Below are 20,484 nucleotides of genomic sequence, written 5' to 3' on the forward strand. Positions count from 1 at the left end.
TGTGAGATATAGTCCATATTCGAACTTGTGAAAAAGTTTAAAAAAAATATTACGATGTGCAAAGATTGGATTTATGTCAGTTACTCCTCTCGATAGTTATCATGCTAATCAGGAATTTTGGTTGGTAATTTGTTGGATTTTTAAGTACTTAAGGCCATTGACAGAGTAAATAAGAAGCGAATTGGAAGCGGATTGTTAACAGGTTAAATTCATCTTTAATATTTTCAACGAAAAAAATCCCTAGCCAATTTTCAAGGTTATGTTAACATACGAATATTCCAAAGCAAGAAAATATGAAAATCAAATCTATTTATGATTTAGGATTCCTTAGAGGAACTGTTAAATCGCAAAGGATCTGCGCAATGTACCAACTGCCAAAAATGCGGAAATACGAAAACCTACCGCAAACTACATTCTCTTTGCGTCAAGTGTGGAAATATCCACAAAGCCGCCAATTGCCAACGTCCAAAACTGTTACAAGACATGTAGTTACTGTGTAGAAAACCACAACGCTAGTTACAAAGGATGTGCTATGTTCACGATGTCAAAAACATGTCCCGATATAATTCAAACCATACCTAAAATCTTCTGAGCAACATTTTTGTAGAATATTTGGATGTTGAAAAATCTCATCTTGTGGTCAGTTAGAAGAATGGAATATTCTACAAAAAGATTCGTCAATCGATTTGACTGAAGTCATGTATTCTTAAAACGAAGCTGCAATAACACCAAAGAGAAATATGAAGCTATTTTCCCAACTATTATAGGGGAAAAATCAAAAAATTCATCACGCGATATCTCAGAAACTTGACCTATTGCGAAAATTTCCTTTTGGGTTCTTCATATACTAATCAAGGGCTTTCATTCCCAAATGGAATTTTTCACCACCCCAAAAATGCTGCTGCACAGTGTTATTTAAAAGTGTATATACCATCTTTAGCCTAAAGGCTGAGGGTACAAAAAGTTTAGTAGTGGTTTAGTGTGTTCTTCGATTTTTACTATACGAAAATATGGACCAAAAGAGACACTGGGTTGATAAAAAAACGCTTCGAAAATACTGTACAACTGCAAATTTGCAATAAGTTTCGTATAAGTAGACGTTATCAAACTCGACCTATGTCGAGGATAACATCTGATATGCCAGCGAAACGATCGTAGAATATTGGTTGGATGTGTGTGGACTTTGCTAGATATCACTTCTTCAATACAAGCTATGGCGTTTGGCGAGTCTACTATGAACAGAACACAAGTTCAATTGCGTTATAACCGGTTTAAGGAAGGCCGTCAATAGTGATGCTCATCCTTGTCGCCCCAGCACGTCAACAACCGGTGGAAACATAGAAGCTGTGAAGAAAATGATTTTGTATAACGTCGAATCACTATCGAATATTAAATTGTTATATCGTTCGGGTTGTGCCGAGCAATTTTTATGGATGTTTTAGGCATGAAACGTGAGGCAGCGAAGATTTTTCCAAAATTGCTAAATTTGGACAAATCGTGGTTGTATGGCTACGACATTGAAATCAAAGCTCAATAATCCTAATGGAGACGTCCAGTAGTACAATTCTCTAACACATTTTTTGAGTTACCGACAAAAATATAATATTATTGTTCCACAAGCATCCCAGACGGGACAGGGGAGACTTCTCTCATATCAATGAGTGCACCCCGATTCATATTAGCTCAATGATATGAGACCTACTGTTTATAGCCGAGTCCGAACGGCGCGTCTTTCGACACCAATTTATAGAGAAGTTTTACATGGCTGAAATACTCAGGAAATGTCGCCTACATTACTGAGGGGTATTTTGCCACAGTTGAAAATGTTGATGTTGCCTGGCCGGGGAATCGAACCCACGACTTACTGCGTGCAAGGCGGGTGTGCGTACCATTGCACCAGAGTGGCACCGACAAAATCGGTGACATTAAAACGCAAAATTATGAATGAAAAGTTTTAATAAAAGTTGACAGAACTCTTGCTATCGGTAGAACTTTAGGACTGTGTCAAATATTCCAGCTAGTCATTGGTCGCTCCATCTTCCCGCAGGAGGAGACTCATAAATACACATGGACATCACCGAGCGCCAATACTCGCAACCAGATATATCACATATGCATGAGTAGAAGATGGAGGAGCTCCCTGTCAGACTTCAGAAACAAAAGAGGTGCTGACATTGACAGCGACCAGGAGCTCATCATATGCGACAACACAACCAGAAACACCCTAGCCACGGCAAGTGGCTAACAAACCAACACCACACATGGAAAGATATTACATCAACATATCATCAGTTTGCGGAAGATTTATAGGGCGTAGTCAAAAAATAGAGAAACATTTGGATATCAGACGACACTTGGAACCAAATTTCTCAAAGAGGTCAACTTAAGATGCAGTTGAAGAACAACAAAAGAAAGTTCCTAGAAGATCTGGCAAAAACAGCAGAGAAAGCAGCAAGCCAGAATAACATGAGAAAAGTACACCGGACAATTGATAGTGTCACAAATTGAAAGTGTACCAAGAACCAAGCAGTAAAAGATCGTAATGGTAGGCTACTAACGAACAATGATGAATTAATTCAAAGATGGAGAGAACATTTCGAAGAAATTAGTAGCGTCAGAAACACCATTGAAAATAACGAAATGTACAATAGCAGTCCAAGAGAAAATACGTTGAATATACCCTGTAACCCTCTCAGCTTGAACGAAATAAAAGAGGCAATAGAACAACTTAAAAGTAATATATCAGCAGGAGATGATGGTTTACCACAGAAGCTCTACAGATCGACTCCAGAACCGAGGATGAGTTACTTCGACCACACATCACATCGGCTTGGGAAGAATTCAAAGGCAAATTGAAAACATTCTGAGAGATGAACATGCTGGCATCATACCAAATAGAAGCTGGTAGACCAGCCAACACCCTACAATCTATGTATCTACCGTTCATCGATTTCAATAAAGCCTTCGACCCCATCAGACGGACTGGCATATGGAAAGCATTGAGCAAAAAGGGAGTACCCCAGAAAATAATCCAAGTAATAAAAGCGATGTACGAAGCTGCAGAACTCTCAGTTCTATACAACGGGAACATAAGTCAACCGTTTCTCACAAAAGCGGGAGTAAAGCAAGGATGCCCTCTGTTACTCAATAATGAATGAAGTCTGCTCTCAGGAAAGAGACATAACATGGAATCTCTCACGACAACTCGAAGACTTAGACTATGCGGATGATATCTGTCTCCTCTCTCACAAAATATCCAACATGTAGTCAAAATTAGAAGACCTGGAGAGACTTGCCCGCAATGTTGGACTTGAGATTAACATCAAAATCATGAAAATAAACAACACCAGTACAGAAAACATCATGTTACAATGTCAAGTAATTGAATATGTTCGGTTCTCGGTTATCTTGGACGCACTGTAACAACGAATGGTGGTGGAGAAACAGACGTTATCAATAGGCTAAATAAAGCGAGGGCAGCATTTGGACGACTGCAAGTTGTACGGAGGAGCACACTTATATCCAGGTAAACCAAGCATGTATAAAATCGATTCTGCTATACGGCAGTGAAACCTGTAGAGTTGGGTAATCTAGTTCCTAGTTCCTTGTACTAGTTCCAAAACGTATGAGTAACATCATGAAATATAACGTGTGATAGTAAGTATACGCAGTTCGTTCAAAGAAAAATTGTGGGCTATTGGAACAGCGAAGTGAACTAGATAGTTCCATATAGTTCCTTTGGCACAACTCTAGAAACCTGGCTTGTATCTAACACCATCACACAAAAGCTACAGGTATTCATAAACAAATACCTCTGGATCATATGCATGATATTCTGGCCCAACACCATATGTAACACCGAACTGTGGAACTTAACAAACCAGGAATCCATACAAAAGCAGATTAGACGTAGGAAATGGAGGTGGATTAGCCACACCTTAAGAAAAAATGTTCATAGCATAACAAGGATGGTGCTTGAATGGAATCCCCAAGGATGACGAAATCGAGATCGACCAAGAAACACCTGGCGACGAACAATAACCCAAGAACAATGACAAGACAACCTTACATGGGAAGATGCAAAAACAACAGCAAGTAACCGTGTAAGATGGCGATGTTTTGTGGAAACTTGATTGCAGTGCATCATTTAGAAACCGCATTCGCGTTAACATTAAACCTATGGTACAATATTCAGTACAATTTTCAAACCCATGACTTTAACTTCAATTTTACAGTTGTAGCTCTACTTGGTGGTCCAATACCAATGTAGTATTTTGCACTTTTCTAAGAGCAAGTAAGCGTAAATAATGTATTGAAATTTATGCTCACTTGCTCTCATTTAGCGCACACTGTCGGTCGCTGAAGCAAATTATGCCTAATGTGACCTTACCTTAATAGTAGGTATTTCTAACACAACATCTATAACTCAGCCCACAGCGACCTCCAGAATTGCTTTTAGAAAACTGTTTATCTAAATAACCGCTTTACGTAATACCAAAATTTAGCCCCTTCCTCTTTATATCCATCGAATGTCCCAACCGTGCTTCTCATTTTCACCGCCATCTGTTTTCCCAAAACCAATTATAGTACTATTTAATAAATATGGTATACATGAGTACGAATTTCCAAAACTTCCTTCTCCATTCTAAGCACCAACTTACTGCTCTTCTAATACTGAATTTCAAAAATTCAGTTCTACCCCTTCACACAATAACAAATAGCGAAAGCTTCTGGAGATGTTATATATTGTAGCTAAAAATTCCATTTGTTCGGAGACTAATAATGAAACTTGATTTGAAACATTTCTTCTTTTGGCACAATCCCCACAAAGTGAAATATTTTGGAATAAATTTTAGTTAAGAGTCTAAAAGTTTAACAAATAATTTCTACCTATAATATCTAATTTTGTAACGTAATTTTCTCAACAAAGTATTTTACTAAGGTATTTAGTTTGTTCTGGGACTTGCAATGAAATTTTGTGTAGAATATTTCTTCTTTTGACAACTTTCGTCTGAAACTAAATTTAATATTACTTTCATGCATCAACCCGAAAAAAGAACAAAACTTATTTATTCAAAAAATATTTGGGTGTTTTGTTGGCAAACTTGATTTATATATTTTCTTGATATATATTGTAAATACATATTTCATTTATTCGTCGACTTATATTGAAATTTGATGGAGAATATTTCTGTCATTGACGTTTTCTATCTAGAATGAAGTTTTGTGGGACAAAACTTAATAAACTCAGATAAAGTACAACATTAAAACGTGATTTTACTTTTGGCAGATTCCTGGCGTTTAGGTACGATTTAGAGTTTTGGTGTATCCGGGGACCTATCGTAAAATTTTATGACTAATAATTTTGTGGAATATTTTGATTTGAATCGATCTCATTTTAAAGGAGTTTTTAAACGTTTTTTGAAAAATGGACCAAAAAGACCCCTTTAGAGACTCGCATGAGGGTTAATTTTTTTCATACAAATATACCACGCATTGTTGTCAGTAATATTGCCAAAGACACTTTATACATAAAATGCAAGGATTACAAGGAATCTGATGTCGAATATTTCAAAACATGTAGAAATGAGCGAAACTTGCTACGCCTATTTAGGTTACTTCTCGACGTAAACTTTCAAAACGCCGATACACGTGTCTTCTTTCATAACCTGTGCGGGATTTCTTGTAATATAAAAAAAAGATCAATTTTGTTGTACAGTGTAATTTTCCTTATTTAATTGAGTACAAAAAATTTAGCGTCATATTTAACAGAATTTTTTTCCAAATGCACAATTGGCAGCACTGAATATTTTAAACACATTTGATATATCATTCATTACAATTACCAACAATAATTATTAAAATACTGTTCTTGTTATTGGGTATATTAATTGTTTTCTAAACGACTAAAATTTGAGATTGCAAAACGTTGCGAGTAAATTTTCAACGAACGTCACTTTTACCGGTTACAGACAAAAAATATTCTTACTTTCATAACTACACGCATTTAAAGGTATTTAGTTTAAATTTACACTGTGCAGCACGAAAATTATTAACCATATTCTGACACCGCAGCGTGATAGAAGAACAAAAAAGAGAGGACACGTGTCTCGCAGTTTTTCCCCATCTCATCAACTTTCGCGGTTACAGGCCCCCAAAGGTTTGAGGCTTTGATGTAGAAAGGGTCATTTAGTCAGGACTATATCTTAAAAACCGTTACGAAATTTGAATTTATCTCAGAGGCAAAGTTGTAGCTCATGTCTTAAAGAACAAAAATTGTGAACACATATAACCCATCAAGCTTCATCTGCAAGGTCAAAATCGCCAGGGTCAAATTTCTTTTAAATTTTTTTCTCAAGTTTTTTATACAGCTTTCAAACCGATCAAATTTGAAGCAAACAACCAACTACAAAAATGTACCTCAGATCTCAATAAACATCTTTCTAGAACATACGAACTCTGTAGAAACGGATCTTAATGGTCAAAATAACAAAACAATTGCGATTTTTATCCTCTGTTCTAGGATTCTGCTCCATAGATATTAAACCGTTTAAAATTCAAGAAAACAATCAACCACACTAGTGTAGCAAAGGCATCACCAAACAACTTTCTCGAATATGCGAAATGTCTATGAACGGTTCTTAATGGTATAAATAGCAGAAATCTTTTGAAAATATCCAATTTTTAAACTTTTTTCTCCGACTCTGGTCCAAAGATTGAGGATACCGTCAACCACAAAAATGTACCTATGATTTCAAGAAACAACTTTTTAGAACATATGAAGTTTCTAGGAATGATTGTTAGGGTTGAAATTCACGAACAATTTAATTTTTTAACATTCCCCCTGCTCAGGTTTGGAAATAACAAACTGTTAAAAACTCAAGGAAATTTGAAAGGTTTGTTATTTACGGACCTGAACAGGAAAGAATGATCTAAAATAATCGAATTTTGAGCTTGAAGAATCGTTCCTAGAATCTTCATTTGTTCTAGAAACTTGTTTGTTGAAATCTAAGGTACATTTTTGTAGTTGACTGTAGTCTTAATTTTTGGTCGGTTGCGTATCTTTGGACCCGAGTCGGAGAAACAGGTATAAAAATTGGATATTTTCAAAAGATTTTTGCTATTTTTACCATTAAGAACCGTTCATAGACATTTCGCACATTCGAGAAAGTTGTTTGGTGATGCCTTTGCTACACTAGTGTGGTTGATTGTTTTCTTGAATTTGAAACGGTTTAATATCTATGGAGCAGAAGCCGAGAAAAAAAATCGCAATTGTTTTGCTATTTTGACCATTAAGACCTGTTCCTTCAGGGTTCGTATATTGTAGAAAGACGTTTATTGAGATCTAATGTACATTTTTGTAGTTGGATGTTTGCTTCAAATTTGATCGGTTTGATAGCTGTATAACAAAACTTGAGAAAATTTTTAAAAGAAATTTGACCATGGCGATTTTGGCCTTGCAGATGAAGTTTGATGGTTTATATGTGTTCACAGCTTTTGTTCTTCAAGACAATTTCGTAACGGTTTGGAAGATATAGTCCTGACTAAATGGCCCTTTTTACATCAAAGCCTCAAACCTTTGGAGGCTTATAACCGCGAAAGTTGATGAGATAGGGAAAAACGGCGAAACACGTGTCTTCTCATTTTTGGTGTTCTATCACACTGCGGTGTCAGAATATGGTTAATAAAACATGACTCAAAAAATTACACACAGTGTTATAAAAAAAAATCGATATGTGGGCTGCTTTTTTGGGAAATTGAGAACTGCGCTATGCTAAAAATGAAGTAATTCAAAAATGAACCATACACTTTGAGATTTTCAATTCACATTCATATTTCGTACCATTTTAACGTTATGACTTTCGATTAATCAGTGTTTGATCAAGTTAATATTCTCTTAAACGTTTTTGGTTGCACTTTTTAAATAATCTCCAAATAATTGAACCACCATATACGAGTACACGGTGCGCCTTAACTAGATTTAAATGAAAGGTGCTTACACCTGGGAAGTTTTTGCGGATTCTGAAACTACATTGTTCATAGATGAGAAAAATCAAAAAAAAAATCGCCGGCGAGATTTTCAAATAAATTGCGGTCAAACTTCGCATTTTTAGGTTTTCACGATTTTGCTTGGAAACCGCGAGTTGTATCGTAATGGGACTAAAGAAAATGTTGGAGCAGTGAAAATTCTCTACAAGACTTTAGAACCTTAGAACTTTTTCCTATGATTTACCATTTTTGAGATATTGAACTTCAAATTGGGACAATGGACTGACTGTATCGTCTCCTTATAAAACAATCAGGTATGTGATGAAAACCGAATAGAGTCGATTTGCAGCGAGTTGCCTTTGTTGATATATATTTTTCAATTTCATTAAAGTATTCACCAAAATTAGAAATATACGATTTCGATTTATGGCAAAACGAGTCGAATCATTTTCCATCACATACCTGAATGCCATGACTTCAATTTCCCAACTTAAACATATATATCTAAAAAATGGTACAGCCGGTCGATAAGACTTGCCGTATTAATGCAGAAACGCGAAACCCTAGCAAAAAAACCTAAAAATGAAACCTGAGCTTCTTTATCTCAAAAATGGTACAACCTGTGAACAAATCATTAACGTCAATCCTCTAGAGAATTTTCACAGCTACAACATTTTCATTAGCTTCATTTCGATAGGACTTGTGGTTTCCAAGCAAAATCGTGAAAACCTAAAAATGCCATAAAAATGCGGCGTCGTTTCGTGATTTCGCTCGGATTTAAGCAAAATTTATAATGATTTCGCATACAAAAATGAAATCATCTCATTTCGTGATTTCAGCGAAATCAACATCGAAATCACAGTACACTTGATATACAACCCCGATTTGGCCTAAAAAAGTACCAAAAGTTGCAACACTTTTACTTATCACAATAAACAAGGTAGATGGTCAATTGCTGCAAGAAAAAAATTTTAGTATCAAAATTTGTAAACAATGTGAAAAAATATTAAATTACTTTGTTACAATGCTATATTTCATTGTGTTTCCGTACTTTTTTAATGGTAATGTTAGAAAAAAAAGATCGAATTGTCAAAAATTGCTTCCCCATACAAATTTCTTAAAAAATACGGTAACGGAAAAATTACGGAAATTGTAAAAACTACAGCAGAAATGTCAAATTCAACGTAGGTATCAGCTATCATATTTAGATGGCAAAGAACATGTTGCTAGTTTCTACTGGGCCAAAATTGTATTGCAGAAAACACAAGTTCCGAACACGGCTTTTATCTATCAAAATTTATTATTATGATGTCTCAACGATAAAATCATTTATTATTATTTTTTTCCATTTGTTAGTACTATTAATACGATATATAGATAATTATACGATCATTTTCGAAATAAAGTTGTAAAGTTCTATATTGTCTTTTTTTTTGGTGACTAATTCAATTTATAGCATTTTGTTTTGAAAATTCATGTTCGATCAGCTGCGCATATGCATATACCTTGTTTATTGTGATATGTTTGAAATCAACAAAAAAAGTGTAAACACCGGGGTGTTTTTCAGGATTTCGTGAAATCCAGTGGATTTTGGAGCGCAAGTATAATCATCGATTTTTTCTTGTTTTTGGATTTTTCTCATCCAACAACATTGCTGTTTCAGAATGCACAAAAACATCCCAGATGTAAGCTGTTTTCACTTAAAGTAAGTTAAGGCGCTCCGTGCATGACATTGTTTTATAAGGAGGCGATACAGTCAGTCCATTGTCCCAATTTGAACTTCAATATCGCACAAATTTTAAATCCTAGGAACAAGTCATTAACGTCAATCTTATAGAGAATTTTCACTGCTACAACATTTTCTTCAGTCCCATTATGATACGGCTCGTGGTTTCCAAGTAAAATCGTGAAAACCTAAAAAAGTCCCAAAAATGTGAACTTTGACCGCGATTTATTTGAAAATTCCTCTGGCGATTTTTTTGTTTTTTTGATTTTTCTCATCTATGAACATTTTAGTCTCAGAACCCGCAAAAACTAAATTTAGTTAAGGCGCACCGTGTATATACTCAGTTAGAAATACATTTTATATGGAAAACCATTAAATTAAATTTTTATACAAAATTGGGAAATCTGTTTAATATTTTTTATTACTACGTACATAGGTTGTTCTAAAACATTATTCAACTCTTCAACATGTTAAATTCATTATATTTGTTTATCCATTTTTTTTACAAACTTTTCCACTATTTCATTTGTTGAACATTCACATCATATTTACACAATTATTTTTAGTTTTAAATATATTTTTTAAACAAATTTGAGAAATCTATTAAATCTTTTAGTTGTTCTCATAGTTCTAAAGCATTATTCAATACTCAACACTTTAAATTTAAAACACTTATTTTATTTGTTTGTTTTTAGTTTTTATAAACTTGTCCACCATTTCACATTTGGTCTAATGTTCGTTCACATGACAATTCACACAAAATTCTTATTCACTAAATTTAACTAATTAAACACGTTTTAACATTTAAAAAACATTTCCACACTTTCACATTGTTTAAAAAAAATCATCATCGCATCTAAAAGCACATCCGAACTTGTGGCTGTCCACAAAATTTGTTATCCACATGGGTTTAAAGTCAAAGGATTTTGTTGCCATCATCCAATATCAGTGGATTTGTTAGTAAGGATTATTTTTTTCTATAGTTTTTCGTAGTTTTTTATTTTTCTGTTGTAGCGGCGATACGAGCCCTTATCAGTTCTCCGTCCAGTCGTATAGAAAATCACACGGGGCGAGAGAATGATAAGGGTACGAATACACCGGTGTCATACGTCACAATGACACCAAAAATGAAAACTTATGAAACACCAAGCATTGCCGCGCCAATGGGTCAGGAAGAGGAGACGACGTGAAGAGAGCTTTGCATATCGCGCTGCAGCATTTAAAAACAAAATAGAGAACACATGTTTCGTATTTTGTGTGTGTTTGAGATATCCACAGCATCCCTTCCATTCTCCTCAGGCAATGCCACACACTAAACAATCTGAACTTAAAGCTTTGCACTCACCTTCCCCCATTTATGAATCCAATGATGATGGGGTTTTTTTCTTTCGTTCCATCTTCTCACACACAAAAAAAGTGAATGAGTGATGAATTTTTGGTTTCGTGATATCTTCTAGTAAAGCAGAGAGAAAAAGAGAGGATGAGGAAAAGAAAGAGCTCTGGGCAGAGAGAGAGAGAGAGGGGGTTTTCCTTATATTTGTATTATGCTGGGGTGTGAAAATCATTCGAGTGAAAAGTGTAAATTGACACAAAACATTTAATACAATTACCGAGTAACAACAACCCAAGTCAACCATCCAGCCAGCAGCCCTACAGGGGTAGAGCTGTTGATGTTGACAATGATGATGATACTGCTGCTACTGGACAATTACTTTGTGTTATTATTTTTTATGTTTTCACTCACATACCCACCATACATACAAAGGTACGAGTATATGTCCGAGTGTGTGTGGAAATAAACGAGCTTGCTTACATTTCCGGTTACACCATGTATGGATATATTGACCACTGGCATTTTTATTCTCCCTTTTTTCGGATGCTGTTACTGCTGCTGTTCCTCCTCTTCCATTTACCATTTTTACCAAATAATTATTTTTATTTAATCAACAACACTATGGGATTAAACTTTGACACATGTTCATATATGTATGTGTATGTGTGTATGTGAACAACATAAGTTATGCCTCGAATATCCGTTTGACAACCGCCACAGTCACTTCCGTTTTATGTCACACACTAGTAGTTGTAAATCCAAGTGTGTGCGTCTCTTTTTGTGTGTGTGTGCGAGTGCGAGTGCACGGTTATTTTTTCTGAATGAATGAAACTTTCATTCGTTTTCTGTGTGACTTTATAAATGTCAATCAATCATTGGGGGTCATCTGTAAAAATACACACGCTCTCACACACACAATCAAACATTCGTAGGTGTGTACATGTGTGTAACCTTATACACTAATATAGTTATCTGAGGCTTTTTCTGAGTGACTTCTTCGACAATGCACAGTGTTTTGTTTCCAATGTTGGTAAAAGGGTTAACTCAGGGAGATACCCTCTTGAATCAAGGAGATAACCTCTGTTGAAATCCTTCTCCATAGAAACGCTCTAGAAGATCTTGCCTGACTTCCGTATCGTCAGGTGCTTTGTGTTGTTTAAACGTCGTCAAAATATTTCAGTTGCACACCCATGCATTGTTTCTCGAAAATTAAACTAAAAGCTTAAGAAATGAAAATGATATATGTTTGCTCTTTACCTGCGTTAAAAATGTGTATTTTTGACTTTTTGAAATACGTAGCTTCGCAGTTGTTAAGTACTGCGGCGTTAAGAAACATAATACTTCACACATTTGCAGTCATATGCCAAGCAACTGATGATACGGAAGTCAGCACTTCTATTCACAGATGACCTATTCACAGTGTCCTGTCCAAAGAAGATGTTTAGAAGTTCTTCTATTGATACATCACCTGATGGTCTTTAATCAAAGTCTACTCGGTCCATCGAAGACCACTTGAAAGTCTTCTATCCATAAAATACCATAAGTGGTCTTCTATGGCCGTTGCTATCCAAGGAAGTCTTATATTCAGAGAAGGAATTCTATACGTAGGAGGTCTACTATCAGTATGATACCCCTTGAAGGTGTTCTTTCCATAGTAAACCTCTTCAAGTTCTTATATCTGTAGATTTCCTGATGAAGGTCTTATATTTATAGAAGATCTCTTTAGAAGACTACTGGAATGCCTTTCATCAATAGAAGACTTCTTGATGGTCTAGGCCAGTGATGGCCAAAAACACACTTTTGCAGATTATAACTTGCGCTAGTGTGAGTGGAAACGTAAGCAATACATTAACCGAACGAATGTGTTTACAGTGTACGTGTGTGTCGTATGCCCGCGGGCATAGGAAAGTTGTTGTTGGTGGCCATCACTGGTCTAGGCGAACTCTTGAAGCCCTTCTAACCATATAAGACGTTTTGAAAGTCTTCTGTCCTAAAATACCCTTTTAAGTTCTTCAGTCTGGAGAAGTCTTCTTCTAGTTCTTCTATCTATAAAAGGCCTATTAAAGACTTTTATTCATAAAAGATCTTTTGGGGGTATTATGTGCATAGAAGACCATAGAGGATTTCTCGGGGGTCTTCTAGCTATCGAACACCTCTGAAGGATTTTCTATGTATGGAAAACCTCTTGAAGTTCGTGTACCCATAGATGAGCAGGAGGTCCTCAAAGGTTATACGAGCTCTTGAGAGTCTTCTAACCATCTTGAGAAGACCACTTGAAGTTCGTCTATCCATAGAAGACTCTTGAGAGTATACGACTTGGAGGTCTTACTTCTATAGAAGATGGTCTTTTGATGGTCTTCGATCCATAGAAGACCGCTTGAAGGTGTCCCATCCATAGAAGATTTCTAGAAGGTCTTCTGTACATAGAATACCTCTTAAAGGTCGTCTGTCCCTAGATGACCCCTTGGAGATCTTCTATCTATAGAAGACTTTATAGGATACCTGTTCACAAAAGTCCTCTTGAAGGTTTTCTATCCATGGAAGACCTCTTGAAGGTCTTCTGTCCTTAGAAGACCTCTTTAAGATCTTCTGTCCATAGGAGACTTCTTGGAGGTCTTCAATCCATAGAAGGCCTTTTAAAGGACTTCTATCCATAGAAGACCTCTGTAAGGTCTTCTGTCCCTAGACGACCTCTTGAAGGTTTTCTATCCATAGAAGACCTCTTGAGGATATTTTGTTCTTCTGTAAAGGTTTTCTTTCCACTTGAAGGTCTTCTATCCAAATAAGGCCTCTTGCAGGTGTTCTATACAAATAAATTCTCTTGCAGGACTTCTATCCCAAGAAGACCTCTTGGATGTCTTCTATCTAAAGAAGACCTCTTAAAGGTCTTCTGTCTATTGAAGACCTCTTGAGGATCTTCTGTTTAGAGAAGTTCTCTTGAAGATCTTCTGTTCATAGACTTCTATCCAAAGAAGGCCTCTGCATGGTCTTCTGTCCACAGAAGTCCTTTTGAAGGTTTTCTTTCCATAGAATAGCACTTGAAGGTCTTCTATCCGTGGAAGACCTCTTGAAGTTCTTCAGTCAATAGAATACCTCTTGAATGTCTTCTCTAGTCGACCTCTTGGAGATATTCTATCTATAAAAGTCCTCATAGGAGATCTCCTGAGAATCCTCTGTTCACAGAAGTCCCATTGAAGGTTTTCTATCCATGGAATACCTCTTGAATGTCTTCTGTATTTAGAAGACCTCTTGAAGATCTTCTGTCCATAGGGGATTTCTTGAAGGTCTTCAATCCATAGAAGACCTCTTAAAGGATTTCTATCCATAGAAGACCTCTGCAAGGTCTTCTGTCCCTAGACGACCTCTTGAAGATTTTCTATCCATAGAAGACCTCTTGAGGATCTTCTGTCCATGGAAGACTTCTTGAAGATCTTCAGTCAATAGAATACCTCTTGAATGTCTTCTGTATCTAGAAAACCTCTTTGAGGTCTTCTATCCAAAATAAGGCCTCTTGCAGGTGTTATATACAAAAAAGGCTTCTTGCAGGTCTTCTAACCCAAAAAGACCTTTTGGAGGTCCTCAATGTAAAGAAGACCTCGTAAAGGTCTTCTGTCTATAAAAGACCTCTTGAAGATCTTCTGTTCAGAGAAGTCCTCTTGAGGATCTTCTGTTGATAGAAGTCGTCTTGAGAAACTTCTGTTCGAAGAAGTCCTCTTGAGGATCTTCTGTTCACAGAAGTCCTTTTGAGGATATTCTGTTCACAGAAGTCCTATTGAGGATCTTCTGTTCAGAGAAGTCCTCTAGAAGGTCTTCTATACACAGAAGACCTGTTAAAGGACTTCTGTCCATAGAAGACCTCTGGAAGGTGTTCTATCAATAGAAGACCTCTTGAAGGCCATGTGTCCTTAGAATACCTCTCGTAGGTCTTCTGTCTATAGGAGACCTCTTGAAGGTCTTCTATCCATAGAATTCCCCTTGAATGTTTTCTGTCCGTAGGCGACCTTTTAAAGGTCTTCTATCCTAGAAGACTTATTGAGGGTATTCTGACCCTAGAAGACCTCCTGAAGGTCTTCTATTCGTAGAAGAATTATAGAGGGCCTTCTGTTCACAGAAGTCCTTTTGAAAGTCTTCTATCCACAAAAGACCTCTTAAAGATTTTCTGTGCATAAAAAACCTCTTGAAGGACTTTTGTCCTTAGAAGACCTTCTTTCCATAGAATACCAATTAAATGTCTTCTATCCATGGAAGGCCTCTTGAAGATCTTCAGCCAATAAAATACCTCTTGAAGGTCTTCTGTCCCTAGAAGACCTCTTGAAGGTCTTCTGTACAAAGGAGACCTCTAGCAGATCTTCTTTTTATAGAAGACCACTTCAGGGTCTGCTATCCATAAAAGAATACTTGTAATTATTCAAACACCTTCAATGTCTTCCACTCATTGAAGACCTCTTGTAGGGTTTTTGTCTATAGAAGACCTCCTCAGTATCTAGAAGACCTTTTGAAGGTCCTTTGTCCATATAAGACCTCTTGAAAATCTTTTACCCATAGGGGACCTTTTGAAGGTCTTCTATTCATAGATTCCATCTAGAAGATATCTTGAAGGTGTTCTTTACCTGAAACAGCTTTGGATGTATTTCATCCCTAAGGTAAAAAAGACCTCGTAAAGGCTTTCTAGTGAAGGAGGTCCTTAAAGGAGTCGTGGGGGTCTTCCATCCATAGAATACCTCTTAATGGTCTCCTGTTCATAGAAGACCCCTACAAGGTGTTTTGTCTTTAGTAAACCTCTTGAAAGTCTTCTGGCTCTGGAAAACCTTGTGATGGTCTTTTATTCTAGAAGAGCTCTGAGTATAGAACACCTATTGAAGGTCTTCTATACATATAGGACTTTCAAGAGGTGTTCTATGCTATGAATACCTCATGAGGATCTTTTGTCCATAGAAGGTGTTCTATCCTAAGAATACCTCTTGAGGGTCTTTTTCATAGAGCACCTCGTAAATGTCGCCTATCCATAGAGAACCTCTTAAAGGTCATCTATCCCTAGAAGACCTCTTGAAGGTATTTTATCCATAGAAGACCTTTTGAAGGTATCCTGTTTATAGAGGACCTATTGAAGGTGTCATATATACATCAAATGCAGGAACAACCCCTGTCGCCTCTGATTCTGCATACATACATATTTTAAACTTTAACGGTATTTATTATATTTTCCTATCTCTTCCCCTTCACTTTTTTCCGATACAACATTTTATTTAAATTCTTTTTTTTACAAAATTAATTCATTTTATTTACTTACCAATTATAGGTTATTTAATATCCACCCTCTCCCCTATCGAACACATAACACTGTGTTATTATCCTTCCCATAAGTGTCTTGCATGGGTGTGTGTATTGATGGATTGATGGATACAATTCCAAAATTTAACAAACAAAATAATGTTGATTGGTTTGACCTGGGCCAGAATTCGAGAAAAAAAAGATAACAACGGACAGCTCGTATAATTCCAGTAAGCGAGAGATTAACAAATGTAACGTTCACTCCACAAGTGACCAATATCCAGGCAGAATCCAATCGTTGAACATATGCAAACATTCTGAAATACAAGAAGATAAAAAATCAAACGTTTTATTTTTCGAATCAACTATTTTTTTGGGAGAAACAAAATTAAAATATGTCACATTCAATTGAAATGTTAATATATTCCTTGGCCTCAACGAATGGATGGATGGATGGCTGTTCGTTTTGTGTGTGTGTGTTATGCATGTTCATTTTATTCGTAGGCAATGTAAATTGTTCTGCAACAACAGCAACAAAAAATAATAATATTAAAAAAATGACAAACAAACAACAACGAAACGAAATTTTATACCATTGTATTTTGATGAAAAAATTCTTTTAAGTTGAATATTTTTTTAAATATTTTTTTCCGGTAGTTTCAACTCTCATAAATGCAGCAACACTCATAGATATGTATGTGTATCAACATATCTAGGTAAATAGGTATGTCGTTATGTGTTTATATGGTGGTTTGGTTGCCTAAATGATTGGTTGCTCTTTTCAGTCCACCAAATAAAAATTGGTCGGAAATGGTTTAAATATTAAAATTTATTTATGCCTTCAGTGACTTTCATTAGAAACTTATTCCTGAGAAAAACCGATAAGTTGTGTTGGGATAGGGCGCCACTACTACTACATCTGGTCATAAACTTAGTGTGGTTTAGGGATTAATATTATTCCATGAAGAATGTTGGATAATGAAGAAAGTTAAGATATTGAGCATTTGATATTTGAGGCCACAAAGGAAGCCGATTAAGACGGTCCAAGGTATCCCCCATTTCTCTGGTTAAACCATTGATAGATACATAGGTCTTTGCAACCTGAGTGGTCTAGACCTTGGGTGGTCTAGACTCAGACTCGGCGTTAAGATGGAAACGCCACTTCATTGAACCAAAAATAGAATCGGGCTGTAGTATTTAAAATGAGAGAAATCTCCTATATCCTTCTAGGATTTTCTGGGTAAAATTATTTTGTTAAACATTTAATAAACCACTTTCATCTAAAATGTTTGCCAAAAAATTAAATTCAAAACGGCAACCCTACTAATGATATTCATATAATACCTCGATTGCTGGCTGGCTGGATGGATGGATGTCTAGATGTTCTTCTCCTCTGTGCAGCAGCACCACCATACAAATATTCTCTTTTTAACATAGTTTTTAAAAGTATTTTTTGTTTACTTAGCATTTTTCCACATTTTGCTTTCGTTTTTTGTTGGTGGTGTTGGTTTGTTGGCCGTTCGGTCGTTTGGTTGTCTATGACGGGATTTACATTTCATACTAAAAGTTAAAATATGTACATATCAAAAAAAAAAAAACAACGCGTACTCGTACTGAAACAGAATGAATGAGAAACACGAAAAAACGAACACACACAAAATATTCATCGTATACCTTGTGCAGTATAAAAATTCCGTGTTTATTTTATTTTTTCTCCTTTAAAAAGTCATTGTGAATATTTTGTTATAAGTCTGTCTGTCTGTTTAAGGGGTTTTGTTTGTCTGTATACGTGTGTGTTTGTGTGAGAATTTTTGTCATCAACTCAAAGCTCAAGCATTGACATATGATCTTTATAATAATTTACATAGCTTTTGTTTCAGTTGTTATGTTAATTTTTTTCGTAAGGTCTGTTTTGTGTTTTTTTCTTATGGTTTAATTTATTCTACAGATCAAAATTCAAACGATTTTATATTAATATTTTTTTTCTGTTTTGTATGCAGACAATTGTCATGAAATTAGTGTAATACGGACAAGCAACTATATTTTCTATTAAAAAGGTATTCCATCCATAGAAGAACTCTTCTGATTGTTTTCAATACGTAGAAGTCAATTTGAAAGCCTTCTATCCACAAAACATCCCTTGAAGTTATTGTATCCATAGAGAGAACAGATCTACAATGGAAGTCTTCTATCCATAAAAGACATCTGATGATCCATAGAATACCGTTTGAAGATCATCTATCCATGGAAGACATATTTTAAAGTCTGCTATTTATAAAACACCTTTTGAATGTCTTCCATACATAAAACGATCTTCGAACGTCTTCTATCTAGGAAATACCCCTTGACGATCTTCTATTTGAAAAATACCTCTGGACGGTTTTCTATCCATAGAATACCACTTGCAGGTCTTCTATCCATAGAACACCTATTAAAGGTCTTCTATCCATAAAATACCTCTTGAACGTCTTCTATTCATAGAAGACCTCTTCACGATCGTCTATCCATAGAAGACATCTTAAAGGTTCTCTATTCATAGAACACCTCTTCACGATCGTCTATCCATAGAAGACATCTTGAAGGTTCTCTATCCAAAAAATACCTCTTAATAATCCCCTATCCATAGAAGACCTCTTCTATCCATAGAACTCCTCTTGAAGGTCTTCCATCCATAGAACACATCTTGAAGGTCTCCTATCCATAAAATACCTCCTAATGATCGTCTATCCATAGAACAACACTTAAAGGTCTTCTATCCATAAAATACCTCTTCACGATCGTCTATCGATAGAAAACATCTTGAACGTCCTCTATTCATAGAATACCTCTTCACGATCGTCTATCCAAAGAAGACATCCTGAAGCTCTTCTATACATAAAATACCTCTTAATGATCGCCTATCCATAGTAGACCTCTTCTATACATAAATGTCTCTTGAGTGTCTTATATCCATAGAACTCCTTTTGAAGGTCTTCTATCCATAGAACACCTCTTAAAGGTCTTCTATCCATAAAATACATACCTCTTGAACGTCCTTTATTCATAGAACACCTCTTCACGATCGCCTATCCATAGAAGAAATCTTGAACGTCTTCTATTCATAGAATACCTCTTGACGATCGTCTATCCATAGAAGACATCCTGAAGGTCTTCTATCTATAAAATACCTCTTAATGATCGCCTATCCATAGAAGACCTCTTCTATCCATAGAACTACTCTTGAAGGTCTTCCATCCATAGAACACCTCTTGAAGGTCTTCTATCCATAAAATACCTCTTAATGATCGCCTATCCATAGAAGGCCTCTTCTATACATAAATACCTCTTGAAGGTCATATGTCCATAGAACTCCTCTTGAAGTTCTTCAATCCATAGAACACCTCTTAAATGTCTTCTATCCATAAAATACCTCTTGAACGTCCTCTATTCATAGAATAATAATAATAATAATAATTGTTCCACAAACATCTAGATGGGACAAGGGAGACTTCTCTCATATCAATGAGTGCACGCCGATTCATATTGGCTCAATGATATGGGACCTACTTTTTATTGCCGAGTCCGAACGGCGTGTCTTACGACCCACTTGTAGAGAAGTTTTTCATGGCTTAAATACTCAGGAAATGTCGCCAGCGTTACTGGGGGGGAATTTTGCCACCGTTGAAAATTTGATGTTGCTTGGCCTGGGATTCGAACCGCAGACCTTCTGAGTGCAAGGCGGACGTGCTAACCATTGCACCACGGTGGCCCCCTCTATTCATAGAATACCTCTTCACAATCGTCTATCCATAAAAACACATCTTGAAGGTCTTCTATCCATAAAATACCCCTTAATGATCGTCTATCCATAGAAGGCCTCTTCTATACATAAATACCTCTCGAGTGTCTTATATCCATAGAACTCCTCTTGAAGGTCTTCTATCCTTAGAACACCTCTTGAAGGTCTTCTATCCATAGAACACCTCTTAAAGGTCTTCTATCCATAAAATTAAAATCATTGACTTCGGCGGGTAACAGTGAAACCCACTTTTATTGAATATAAAATCATTGACTTATAGAGACATGTCTGATGAGAAAGGTTAAAAAATAATGTGGTTTTTGGAAAATTCTTGTAGAGTGGTGCCAAAATTTGCAAAAGATTTCCGATCATCAAGCTTAACTCTAA

The 20,484-nt window shown here is 36.0% G+C and overlaps 2 long non-coding RNA genes across 2 annotated transcripts in view; one reads left to right on the forward strand and one right to left on the reverse strand.

Moving 5' to 3' along the window:
* LOC141405906 (uncharacterized) overlaps nt 1–20,484 on the forward strand; it is a 162,502-nt gene that overhangs the window by 51,834 nt on the left and 90,184 nt on the right. The window lies entirely within an intron of this gene.
* Nucleotides 11,148–20,484, reverse strand: part of LOC141405946 (uncharacterized) — a 54,259-nt gene continuing 44,922 nt past the window's right edge. Inside the window, exon 3 of the long non-coding RNA XR_012413291.1 lies at nt 11,148–16,636. This is a non-coding gene — a long non-coding RNA (uncharacterized lncRNA). The remainder of the gene's footprint in view (nt 16,637–20,484) is intronic.

The sequence above is a fragment of the Musca autumnalis genome, unplaced genomic scaffold, assembly GCF_047663935.1.
Source record: "Musca autumnalis isolate F117 unplaced genomic scaffold, ASM4766393v1 scaffold_5, whole genome shotgun sequence".
Classification (NCBI taxonomy): Eukaryota; Metazoa; Arthropoda; class Insecta; order Diptera; family Muscidae; genus Musca; species Musca autumnalis.